Raw genomic sequence first — 11184 nt, forward strand, 5'->3', positions numbered from 1 at the left:
GAGAGTGGTGCATGGAGCTTAGAATCAAGTTGAGGTACTCCTGGCCAGGATACCCGCAAGCCAACGACCAAGCCAAGGAGACCAATAAAACTCTCATCTTCACCCTCAAGAAGAAGCTCGAGACACCTACTGGCTAAAGAACTTCCTAGTGTCTATGGGCCTACCGAATGATGGTCCAGACCCCCACTGGCGAGACACCTTTTGCCCTCACATATGGGAACGAAGTAGTAATTCCTGTAGAGGTCAGAATACCCACGCTCTGCATTCAGGACTTCAACTGAATACCAACAACAAAAGGCTAGCCAAAGAGCTCATCCTCCTTGAAGAAAGAAGGGAAGAAGAGGCGATCCAAATGGCAAACAACAAGTGAAAAGTAGAGTAATATTTTAACAAAGGGGTCAGACAACGCTTCTTAAGGTAGGTGACTTGGTGCTGAAACAGACCAGAGTAACCACCTAGGAGGAAGTGAAGCTGAGAATGTCTGTATGTAGTAACTGCAAACAACTGACCCAGTTCCTACAGCTTCAAGGACGGCCAAGGACTCGAGCTCTCCCACCCGTGGAACACCTAAAACCTAAAGAAATATTTCGTGTAAGGGCAGGGAACAATAATTCATATGTAAATTCCGAATTTGTGAATGAGAAGGCACGAATGTTTGTCTCAAACTCTTTGACGTCTGAATTTAAACTCATTGACCCTTTGTCCAACAAAGCTGAGTCTCTAGACTCACCACGAAGTCGAGTCCCTAAATTTGATGCAGGGTAGGGAAAAGTCCCCAGACTCTTCGACCCCCCATCTGGAAAAGCCAAGTCCTTAGACTCACCACAAAGTCATGTCCCTAGACTCGTTGTAGGCTAAGGCCAAGTCCCTAAACTCATCGACCTCCTACCCAACAAAATCAAGTCTCTAAACTTGCCACGAAGCTGTGTCCTTAGTCTCGCATTAAAGTCGAGTCTCTAAACTCGCTGCGAGATAAGGCCAAGTCTCTAGACTTGTTGAACCCTTTTAATAAAGCTGAGTCCCATGACTCTCATCAAGGTCAAGTCCTTAGAACTCACTGTTGGATAAGGTTGAGTTACTAGACTTGCCAACCCCCCGTTCAGCAAAGCCGAGTCCCTAATCTCACATTGAAGTCAAGTCCCTAGACTCATTAAAGGGTAAAGTCGAGTCTCTAGACTCACCAACCCTCAGTCCAATGAATCCGAGTCCCTAGACTCACATTGAAGTCGAGTCCCTAGACTCGCTATGGGGTAAGGCCAAGTTGCTTGACTCGCTGAAAGCTGAGTCCCTAGACTCGTATCAAAGTTAAGTCTCTAGACTCACTATGGGGCAAAGCCAAGTCTCTAGACTCACCTAGCCCCCATTGAACAAAGCCAAGTTCCAAGACTTGCATCGAGGTCGAGTCCCTAGAACTCCCTGTTGGATAAGGCTGAGTCACTAGACTTGCATACCCCCCCGTTCAGCAAAGCCGAGTCCCTAGTCTCACATTGAAGTCAAGTCTCTAGACTCATTATGAGGTAAAGTCGAGTCTCTAGACTTGCCAACCCTCAGTCCAATGAAGTCGAGTCCCTAGACTCACATTGAAGTCGAGTCTCTAGACTTGCTACGGGGTAAGGCCAAGTTGCTAGACTTGCTGAAAGCTGAGTCCCTAGACTCGTATCAAAGTCAAGTCTTTAGACTCGCTGTGGGGCAAAGCCAAGTCTCTAGACTCAATAACCCTCTATCCAACAAAGTTGAGTCCCTAGACTTGCATTGAAGTTGAGTCTCTAGACTTGCTGCTAGATAAGGCCAAGTCGCTAGACTCACTGATCTCCTATCCAACAAAGTTGAGTCTCTAGATTCGCATCGAATTCGATTCCATAGACTTGTTTTGAGGTAAGGCCAAGTCTCTGAATTCTCTGAACCCCTGTCCAACAAAGCTGAGTCTCTAGACTCACATTGAATCGAGTCCTTAGAACTTGTTGCTAAATAAGGCCAAGACACTAAACTCACCGACTCCCTATTTAACAAAACTGAACTTGCATCGAAGTCGAGTCCCTAAACTCTCTGTGGAGACTTAGACACGCCGAACCTCCGTCTAACAAACTCGAGTCCCTTGACTCACATCGAAGTTGAGTCCCTAGGTTCGCTGGGAGGTAAGGCCAAGTCTCCAGACTTGCTGACTCCACGTTCCACAATGCCGAGTCCCTAGACTCACATCAAAACCCCGCGATCAGGCTCCCGAGCCTAAAGCAAAAAGAAGGGAGAAGAGAAGGAGAGGGAAAAGAGTAACACATGAGCAGTTAGAAAGAAAGCACTTTTATTACATTTTTGCACAACATGCATTCTTTACAAAGTACAAGGACAAAAGAAAATTATGTAGACAAAAGAAAATTATGTAGAAACCTCTACAAAAATAAAAGGGCCTGGAGCTTGTCACTTAGGAAGTAGAGGAGAAGGACCACCTGGGGGGAATAAAGGATATCTTGACTTCCCAAAGTTCTTGACATAGGCCTGCGCTCGGGAGTTCGAGGGAAGGGAGTTTAGGTCGAAGGTTCGCAGATCCAACTCAGGGTTCGCCAGCATGTGCTTGTGCATTCGTTCAAGGCCTTCCCAATAGCCATAAACCCATGCCACATCCTGGATAGCATTAGAACTTGCAACCTAATCTCCACAGAGTCCTGGGCGATGCCTTCCAAGGTATTCCTCAAAACCATGATCTCAAGATCCTAGGCCATGAGGTCGAGGTTCTTCTCAATCACCTTCTATGAAAGGTCACTGATCCACTCCTTGGCTTGATGCAGCTACACCCTTATGTGCTAGGCCTCTTGAGTAATTTTGAAGTTCCTAGACAATAGCCTCGAGCACTGCCTTCGGGCTAAGGCTCGATCTTGCTGGAGCTTCTCCATCTTTACCTAGGCCGAATCCAGCTTCACCTCTTAGGTAACCAGGTCCCGCTCAACAGCAACACAGGCCACCTCGAGGCATTGGCACTGCTTCACCCATCAACCATTATTTTCCTCAACCTCAAGGAGTAGCCACTTCAACACCTTCTTCTTCTGCTTGTGCCTTTTGGCGTCCACCTCAAACTGCCAGATATGCTTCCCCGCGTCCTCCACTTCATCGATTAGCCCTTAGCTCTCGGTGGTAAGGGCCTCATTTTGCTAAACCACTTGCTTTGGCTTGTAATGCCCATAGTGGACCAATGTCCTGAGCTCTCGATTGTTCTCCAATAGCTCCCCTAGCTCCTCGCCCATCATAGCTGCTAGCTGGTCCACGACTTGCAGTAAGGGGAACACTTGGAAATTCAGAGGCAAAGGGCGAGAAGAACTCGGCGGAATAAGCGATGTGTGGAATAACATACTTGGTCGAAAATGGGCCCCAACCTCTAGGTCGTTCACTTAGTAGTTGTAGTCTGAGCCTTTTCTAGATTCGACGTAGGGGCCTCACTTCGTCCAGCTCTAGAGAAGGAGGCAGTGCAGACGACTCCCAACTGCAGGGATGACTTCGACCTCCCCACTTCGGCGTTCGTTTCCATGTAAACCTGTCTCGAAGCCTATGGACATGACCCTATCTCAAAGTCCCGGGATTCATTGTCATCCGCTCAGTTTAATGAAAAAGCAAGGGTTTTGGAGAGCCTCCCCTCAACCGGAGCCACTAGGCCCGGTAGGGGAAGATGGGGCCAGGATGGTCCTAACATCGGGAGTCAAGGGTGGGATGGCTTCGTCTTGGTCCCCAACATCAGTAATGAGCGAGGAAGTGTTAGGGAGGGACCTCTGCTATACCTCATGACCTTCAACCCCGGTAGTTGTCCCTGAGGTATCGGGATAGGTTTCCTCGTGGTCTTCTTAGCCTTCTTCTTTTTATTCTTCTTCTTCCTCTTCTTCTAAGTGGCCTTCAACCCCGAAGATGGTTGGGGAAGCCTTAGGGGAGACTCCCAGCTCTTTTTCATGGAGCCGATTTCTAGAGCAATCTCCAGAGACCCGAGCGTGGCCTCTTGCCTCAAGTGGTCTTCAAAGGACACGAAAGGCTCGACCCTCACATGGAGAGGGATGCGCAAAGGAGCTAAAGAAAGTAGCCTGGAAGTCACCTTTGTCTTCTTCTTCTAGCAAGGTGAATGGCGGCTAGGTAAAAGTAGAGTTGTGGCCGGCTGAATTAGGAAAGGGCTTAACAGTAGAGTGCGACCCACTTGGAAATGACATTGTGGTTCCTCATGTCAAGGGAATGCAAACTTCAGCTTCCCTTATCTGCCTCACTTGGATCCTTAGGTGTGCGAACTCTGGCTTCCCTCATCTACGAGCTTCCCGACCCAAGGGCGGTCTAGCCCTGACAAGGAAAAGGGCCATTGTCCCTGCCCTTTCCTCAAGAAGCATCTCTCCCATCGCCAAACCCCCCAGCCTCAGTGCCCGAAGCCTTCAGGGAAGGGTCGCGATGAACCTTCAGCCACTTCCCCTTGCCACCGGCAAAACTTGAGGCTGTTTGCATCTCGGGGCGAGGGGATCTCATCCAAGAAGTCCCAACTGATCATGTATGAGTGGTCGGACACGAACAGGTAATCCTGAATGTTTTCATCAGAGAGGGCCAAGTCGGTGCATGTCTCATCAAGGTGGGCCTTCGCCCAAGCTATTACAGTGTTGAGCAGGGCCTCTTCCCTCTGGTTCAATCTATGTGCCAAGCTTTACAAGGAAGAGAGGAACCCCCAAGCCACCCGAATAGGATATTCTTGATAGAACACCTCCCCCTCGGGGAATTCCCAACCTGAGCCCGACAAGAAAAGGAATTTTTGGGAGTAGTCCTTAACGCTCGAATGGTGCTGCTCCAGCATAGCAATCTTTTAGCCAACAGTCCAAGCTTGGAAACTACATATGTTCCCCGGTAGACGGTTGATGTGATACATTGACAAAAAATCTTGAGCCGTCAGGTCAGGATACTCCTTAGTAGTTCCAATAAGGGCTTTTTGAAAGATGACACAATTGGACGCCAGGAGTCGCCATGCATTAGGATTGAGTTGAGGTGGGGCCAACCACAGATAATTGAGGACTTCAAGGAATGGCAGAATGAGAGGTGCAGGCCATTTTCAAACATTGATGGGTGAAAGGCCACCCAAGACACCATTCCGTCAAAGGTGATTGCATGTTCCACCGATCAAGGAACTTCCAGATAGTAGAACAGGGAATGTTGTGGTTAGTTCGGAGAGTCTGAAGATCTGTGCTAGTGACCCACGAATTCCTGCACTTCCTTGTGAAGTAAAGGGGGAGGGACTCGAAAGAAACTTTGGGGGCCATGAGATCAACAGGAAAGAAACATAGAAACGAGGACGGGAAAACACAAGGGTGGTGCTCGGAGAGGAGAAAGAGGCACAACGGCGGAGGGCACTTGAGGAGTAAGGAAAAGATACAAGCAACACATAGGGAAACCAACGAAAATGGAGAAAAGGAAAGACGAGGAAGCCTTTTATAGTAGAGACCGGCTGGAGGATGCACAAGAAGTAGAAGGATACTGACATTTATGACTCTAGAAAAATGGCTTGGAAATTCCAATGGGCGCGATCGGCATGAGTGGCAATCGACATCTCAGGCGTGTGGATGCACGGACAAATAAGCTTCCCGATACATGGAAAGTGGTGAGATAGACCGGTCTGATCAATTGTTGAGAAATGAGAGGGCCGCATAAGTCGAGGAGACACACACTCATTAGTGGAGATAGGTGGTCTCGGATACTCAACCGACGGGTAATAATGCTAGAATGGGGAAAAGGGAAAGTAAGGAGAGCGTGGAGAGCACGGGCCACTCTGCAATCAAGAAGAAAGATAGGCTTGGGGTTGACCCCAACTGTCGAGAGCTAGAAAGGCTTCCCTAGACGTCCATTGGTCATGGGTGCACATCCAAAAAGGTAGGGCGAGGCACATTGAATTCCCACCATACGACTATGATTAGAATTGGCGGGGAACTTTGAGGGAGGCCTTTCCTGAGCAAAGAGATCAAGCCACATAAGTTTCATGCCCTTAAAGTGGGAGCTAAAAAGGACTAGGGGCCCGGAACGAGAATCACATGTAAAGCCCACGATGCACTTTCTCATTTAAATAGGCCAAGGTACCAAGCCAGACCCAAGCAAAGGGTAGCGGGCACTTGGTACTCTAGTGACTGATCTGGTCTCGCAAGAGGGTATATTGTCGACAATTGCTACGGAGTATAGGTGATTGGGCTTGCAAGGCTTGGGATGTGTCGCATTTAATGAGTGTTAGGAGGTCTAAACACACGATGGCATGCCGGCGCAATAGGACAACACAACCTTAGCCTGACACCCTACAAGATAGGAGGTCGGTGGCAGGTCTGACACAAGCACGAACTAACACCTCACAATCTCCCTCGACAACTGAATCCGAGCCAGGTATAAATGGCCGGATCCTACCAAGGGGACAAGCTCTGCTTTCTCTTCTTCTTGATTCACTTAGCTTTCTTCTCCGTTTCAAGCTTTTTTGACTGACTTGGCATCGGAAGGTCTTCGGATTTCATTGAAGCCCTCTCTTCTCTCTTATTGCAGATGTTAAAAGTTTGGGCCGCCGTGGTACTGCTTAGTCCACGAAACATGACATCAACATGAGTAGTCTTATTTACTTACAACGAACAACAACGCAGAGTCTACTAATTACAAGTGCAAATGCCCAATAATTTGTATGACTATATTGGTATAATATTGAATCCATCTGACTTAGAAAAAATGTACACACCATTGGCACCAAATTGTTTATTTTATTATGTATTTATTTGCATTAGGTTTTCTAAAAAGAGAAAAATTATATCTATGCACAAGGAAAATTGATAAACTTAATAATTATTTTGTAACTATTTTACAACTCTACATAAAATGAAGAATAATTTTATAGTATTAAAATTTATTTTTAATGAAATTGCATGATCGTATTCATTGTACAACTGAAATGACGCATTCTAGATCTCATGCATTTGAATGTTTTTTACGGGGACATAACATTAATAGGGCTGGTTTGAATATCCAAACCTAAATTATTTCATCTTATCATTACAATTTTAACAAATTACCACACAAAATATAATAAACAATCAATTTTTTCAAATTTTAAAACAAGATTAATATTAAAAAATTATATTATAATAATATTTTATTCAATTTTTAACAAAATATCTTATCTCATCTTATCTGAACTGTGTAAGCAAACAAGACTAAGAGCACTCCTAATAGATTCTCTATACTATAATTTTCTTCAAAATATAAAGAAATTCTCTCAAAAGTACACTTCAATAGATCTTGTATTCCATTCTTTATTTTATATTTTGCTACAAGAACCAGTAAATATAGAGAAAATTATTTATCATTGTAAATATTATAAATTAGTTACTCTTTCTTGTTGTTGATTTTTAATTGGAGGAAAAGTATTTAAAAGTATAAAAGTTAAATGATATGAAGAAAAAATAAATAATCTTATGTATGGTATATTGTAAAAATTAATATATAATATAAAAAATTAAAATTTAATGATATATTTTAAAAGATGGAATAAAGAATGGAGTGAGTCATCGATGTGGTTGCCATATGGGCGTGTAGGGTAACGTTTGCCAACTTTGTGCGTAGATATGGTACAAATGCTTACAAGTGGGACTGGTCTGCCCATTTGTGCATTCTTTATTTCCCTTCCCTTCCCTTTGTCAAGGCTACAAATGAACATTTCACAGCTTCAAAATGAATAATATGTTTCATATTTACAAGTTAATGAAGACTTGTTTTTTGCATTGAATTCACCTTCTTCAGTTCCTATAACTTAATAAGTCAAGACCATTGCAAACAAGAATGAAAACAACTGATTCACCAAGTGGCTTAGCCAGTAAAGGAAAAAGATGATCGAACACATGAATATTGAACAGAAAAACAAAGAAATAAGACATTATATGCAAACTTCTTTTTTACAAAATGCTCTCTCTCTCTCTCTCTCTGGGTTTCTAGTGAGAGAATTGGGAAGCAACTCATCTTCTACGGAGAGAAAAGATGGAACTAATAGAGTGAGCCAATCCCACCACTATGCCCAGCTTCACCTTACCCCTCTTTGGAACCGAACGGCTAGAAAGCCTCCCAGAGAAGCTCCCACCGTTGAGCATACCACTCTTAGCACCTGTTGCCATCTGATTTGATATTCTTCTCTCTCTGAATCTTTTGGGAGATCAAAATGTCGGCAAAGAGCAGAGATTGTTGGAGCAGCTACTGCAAATTCTGGTTTGTTTGGTGTGTTTTGTTTGCACTTGGGCAGGTGCTACTTGTATAGGCTTGAGTGGACTGAAATGCCCTTCATAGGCAAATAATTGATTTACATTATTCAATATTAAGACTTAAATTTATAGTTTTGTGTTTGTATGAGCTCTTATAGTTGCTCCTTAGTGAGTCCTTAGCTCACTATTATAATGATAATAGAGGTGAAGAGGGGGAGAGAATGAGAGTTGGATGAGATGTCCTGATTGTGTAGAAGCAAAGTGGCCTCCCTTCTTCTCTCAATTATATATCTTTTCCTTGTAATCTTATTTCCCTTCCTTTATATCTTATATTTATCAGCCTTTAATCAATTCACCCTTTCTAGTGGCGAGCTTGTCACCTTTGTCTCATCGTTCACTTTCATAGCCAGACATTGCCCATCCAGACCGTTGCTTCTACAGGGTGGGTGTCCTTTCTCAAATCACTGTTTTGGTTTCTCTCGTTCCACTAGCATCCACTCAAGCTCTCCAGTGCTTGCTAGTTCGGACATTATTTTCTTTATGGTCGTGTAGTCTTCTGTCTAGTGTGAGTCCATTGGTGATATTTGCAATAGCGTCTGCTAATTATGGGCTAGCTGTGCTCTCTACCTGATTCTTCCTTCTCTTGTACATTCAAATTGTTATGGATAAGTTGGGTGTTACGTACCTATTGCCGCTTGCGCCTCTTGTCCTGGTGGTTCAGTGCAGATTTTCCATCTCGTAATTACTTTTATGCTCTACTTTTGACTCCCCTTTCTTAGTTTTACAAGAGCCTATAATGTATCTTCGGCGGTGACAAAGTGATCAGCCCTATCCATAAACTCCCTCGAGGTAGAGGGGCTTTCCTAGCCTATTGACCGGTGCAAAACTGTAAGTGCACAGTATCGTAGTTTTATAGTAAAGTAATAAGTAGAGTATCGTCCTCAGGGATTGGTACCTTACTCTTGCCAAATACCAAAATTATACTAATCTCAATTTTATCTAGAGGAATCGCTAAGGTTTTTGTAGTTGCAAATAAACTTAGATCAACTCAAAGAGAAATAAGCAAAGAAAATAAAACTGACTTTCAAAGATCAAATTCAATAGGGAAGAAAACTTCTAGGAAATCGATTTCACCATAATTCTTCACTATGCTTTTCTCATCCAGCTAATTTAACTTAAACCTCTTTTGTCTATTAGCAAATCTCTAATTCATCCAAAAGCCTCTTTCGATAGTCAATTGGAAGTGATTCTAGTTTATCAATTCACACAAGAGTATGCAAATTAAATAATCAAGAACGCAATAAGACCAATGATTTAATTACTACACAGGTTCATACAAGTCTTTCGATCTCTATACTTACCTATGCTGAAATATCCAAGATCTATCCTATGATTCCCTCTTTCGATAGCAAATCACAAGATTAATAATCATCTAATCAATGGCCAGTTAATTAGAAGCATTAAACTCAGAATAAATCAGATAAACAAAGAGAGAATTGCATTAAATTAGCATGGACAAACAAGCATAGTTCGGAATTAGGTTACATCGTTTTCCTAGAAAGAAGAAAGTTTAGCTCATGCTAGAATTGGAATTCAACATAAACGAATTCACCATAATTGTTCTGAGAAGATGGGAAGAAGAAAATAAACACTGAAAAATCCTCCTTGCAGCCTCAACTGGTCGTCAAAAGCTCAAGAGAACGATTCAACGCCTTTCTCCCGTCCGTGCTCGTGTATGAATCCAACGTACGTGCAATAAATTGGAATTCCATCTCCAAAACAAATGATTTGAATCCCTCTAGCTATGTTTTTCTCTCCCAAAGAGTGTTCTCCAGTCAAAACTCGCGGCTCTAGAGTGAAAATTGGCTTTTATATGGTCCCACGGCGGAAAACCTAAAATCTGTCAAAATACGATGTTCGCTCGAGCGGGGTGTCGAGCGCGCGTCGAGCGTTCGACTCTGCCTGATTTCGCTCGAGCGTCCTATCGAGCGCACATCGAGCGTTCGACTCTGCCTGATTTCGCTCGAGTGGTCAATGTCTCTGCTCGAGCGATCTTCGTTTTTCAGCAACCCGCTCGAGCTCCCTGTCGAGCGGCAGTCAAGCGTTTGAATCTGCCTGAATTCGCTCGAGCGGCCAAAAGCCTCCGCTCGAGCGAACTTGTAAAATCTGCAATATGAAATTTTGCAAGCCATCAAATACCCCCAAACTTACAACTTTGTTTGTCCTCAAACAAAAAGAAAAACAAATGATAGTTTAGGCAATATCAACTCGACCCCAAAGAGAAGTATCATCACTCACCAAGCTTTTATGAATTTAGATTTCATCTCTAGTATCTTACTCTTTTAACATCAAAGATAGCAAGAAAATCAATCAAAAATTTTGCAATTTGTCAAGCAAGAGTTAGGCGTTTACTTCAACCTAAAGCTAAGACCTTGAGTGTGTGTGTGATATAGTCAATTTAACCTCAAACCACCTGCAAACTCAGATAAAAGTAGAACAACCAAAATCAGAAGAATTCTCTTAAAACTTAACCCCATAAGTCCAATTTTCAGAAATCCTCTCCACTAATGTAGTCAACACCAAAATCAAAGATCAAAAGGTCTTTATTAAGGTTTTAATGATAGGCCACAGGGTGAGGGTTAAGAAAGAACTGGATATGGGAAATTAAATCAAACTGGGAAAATATTTAGTGAAAAGAACATTAAAAGAGAAACTCACATGATTCAAATCATAGCTCTTTCTTGGCAATATGCTCATACTTGTGGCATTATTATTGCTGTAATCACTGATGTAATACCAACACTTCCCTTAACAAAATTTGAGGTAATTCACTTTCCGCTTAGCGACTTCTTTTTCTTTTCTTTTCTTTTTCTTTTTCTTTTTTTTTTCTTTTTTTTTTCTTTTTTTTTTTTATATCACTTCCTTTCTTCTTCTTCTTTTTCTTTGATCGAACAGAGCAAACATA

The sequence above is a fragment of the Carya illinoinensis genome, chromosome 9 (assembly GCF_018687715.1).
Source record: "Carya illinoinensis cultivar Pawnee chromosome 9, C.illinoinensisPawnee_v1, whole genome shotgun sequence".
NCBI lineage: Eukaryota > Viridiplantae > Streptophyta > Magnoliopsida > Fagales > Juglandaceae > Carya > Carya illinoinensis.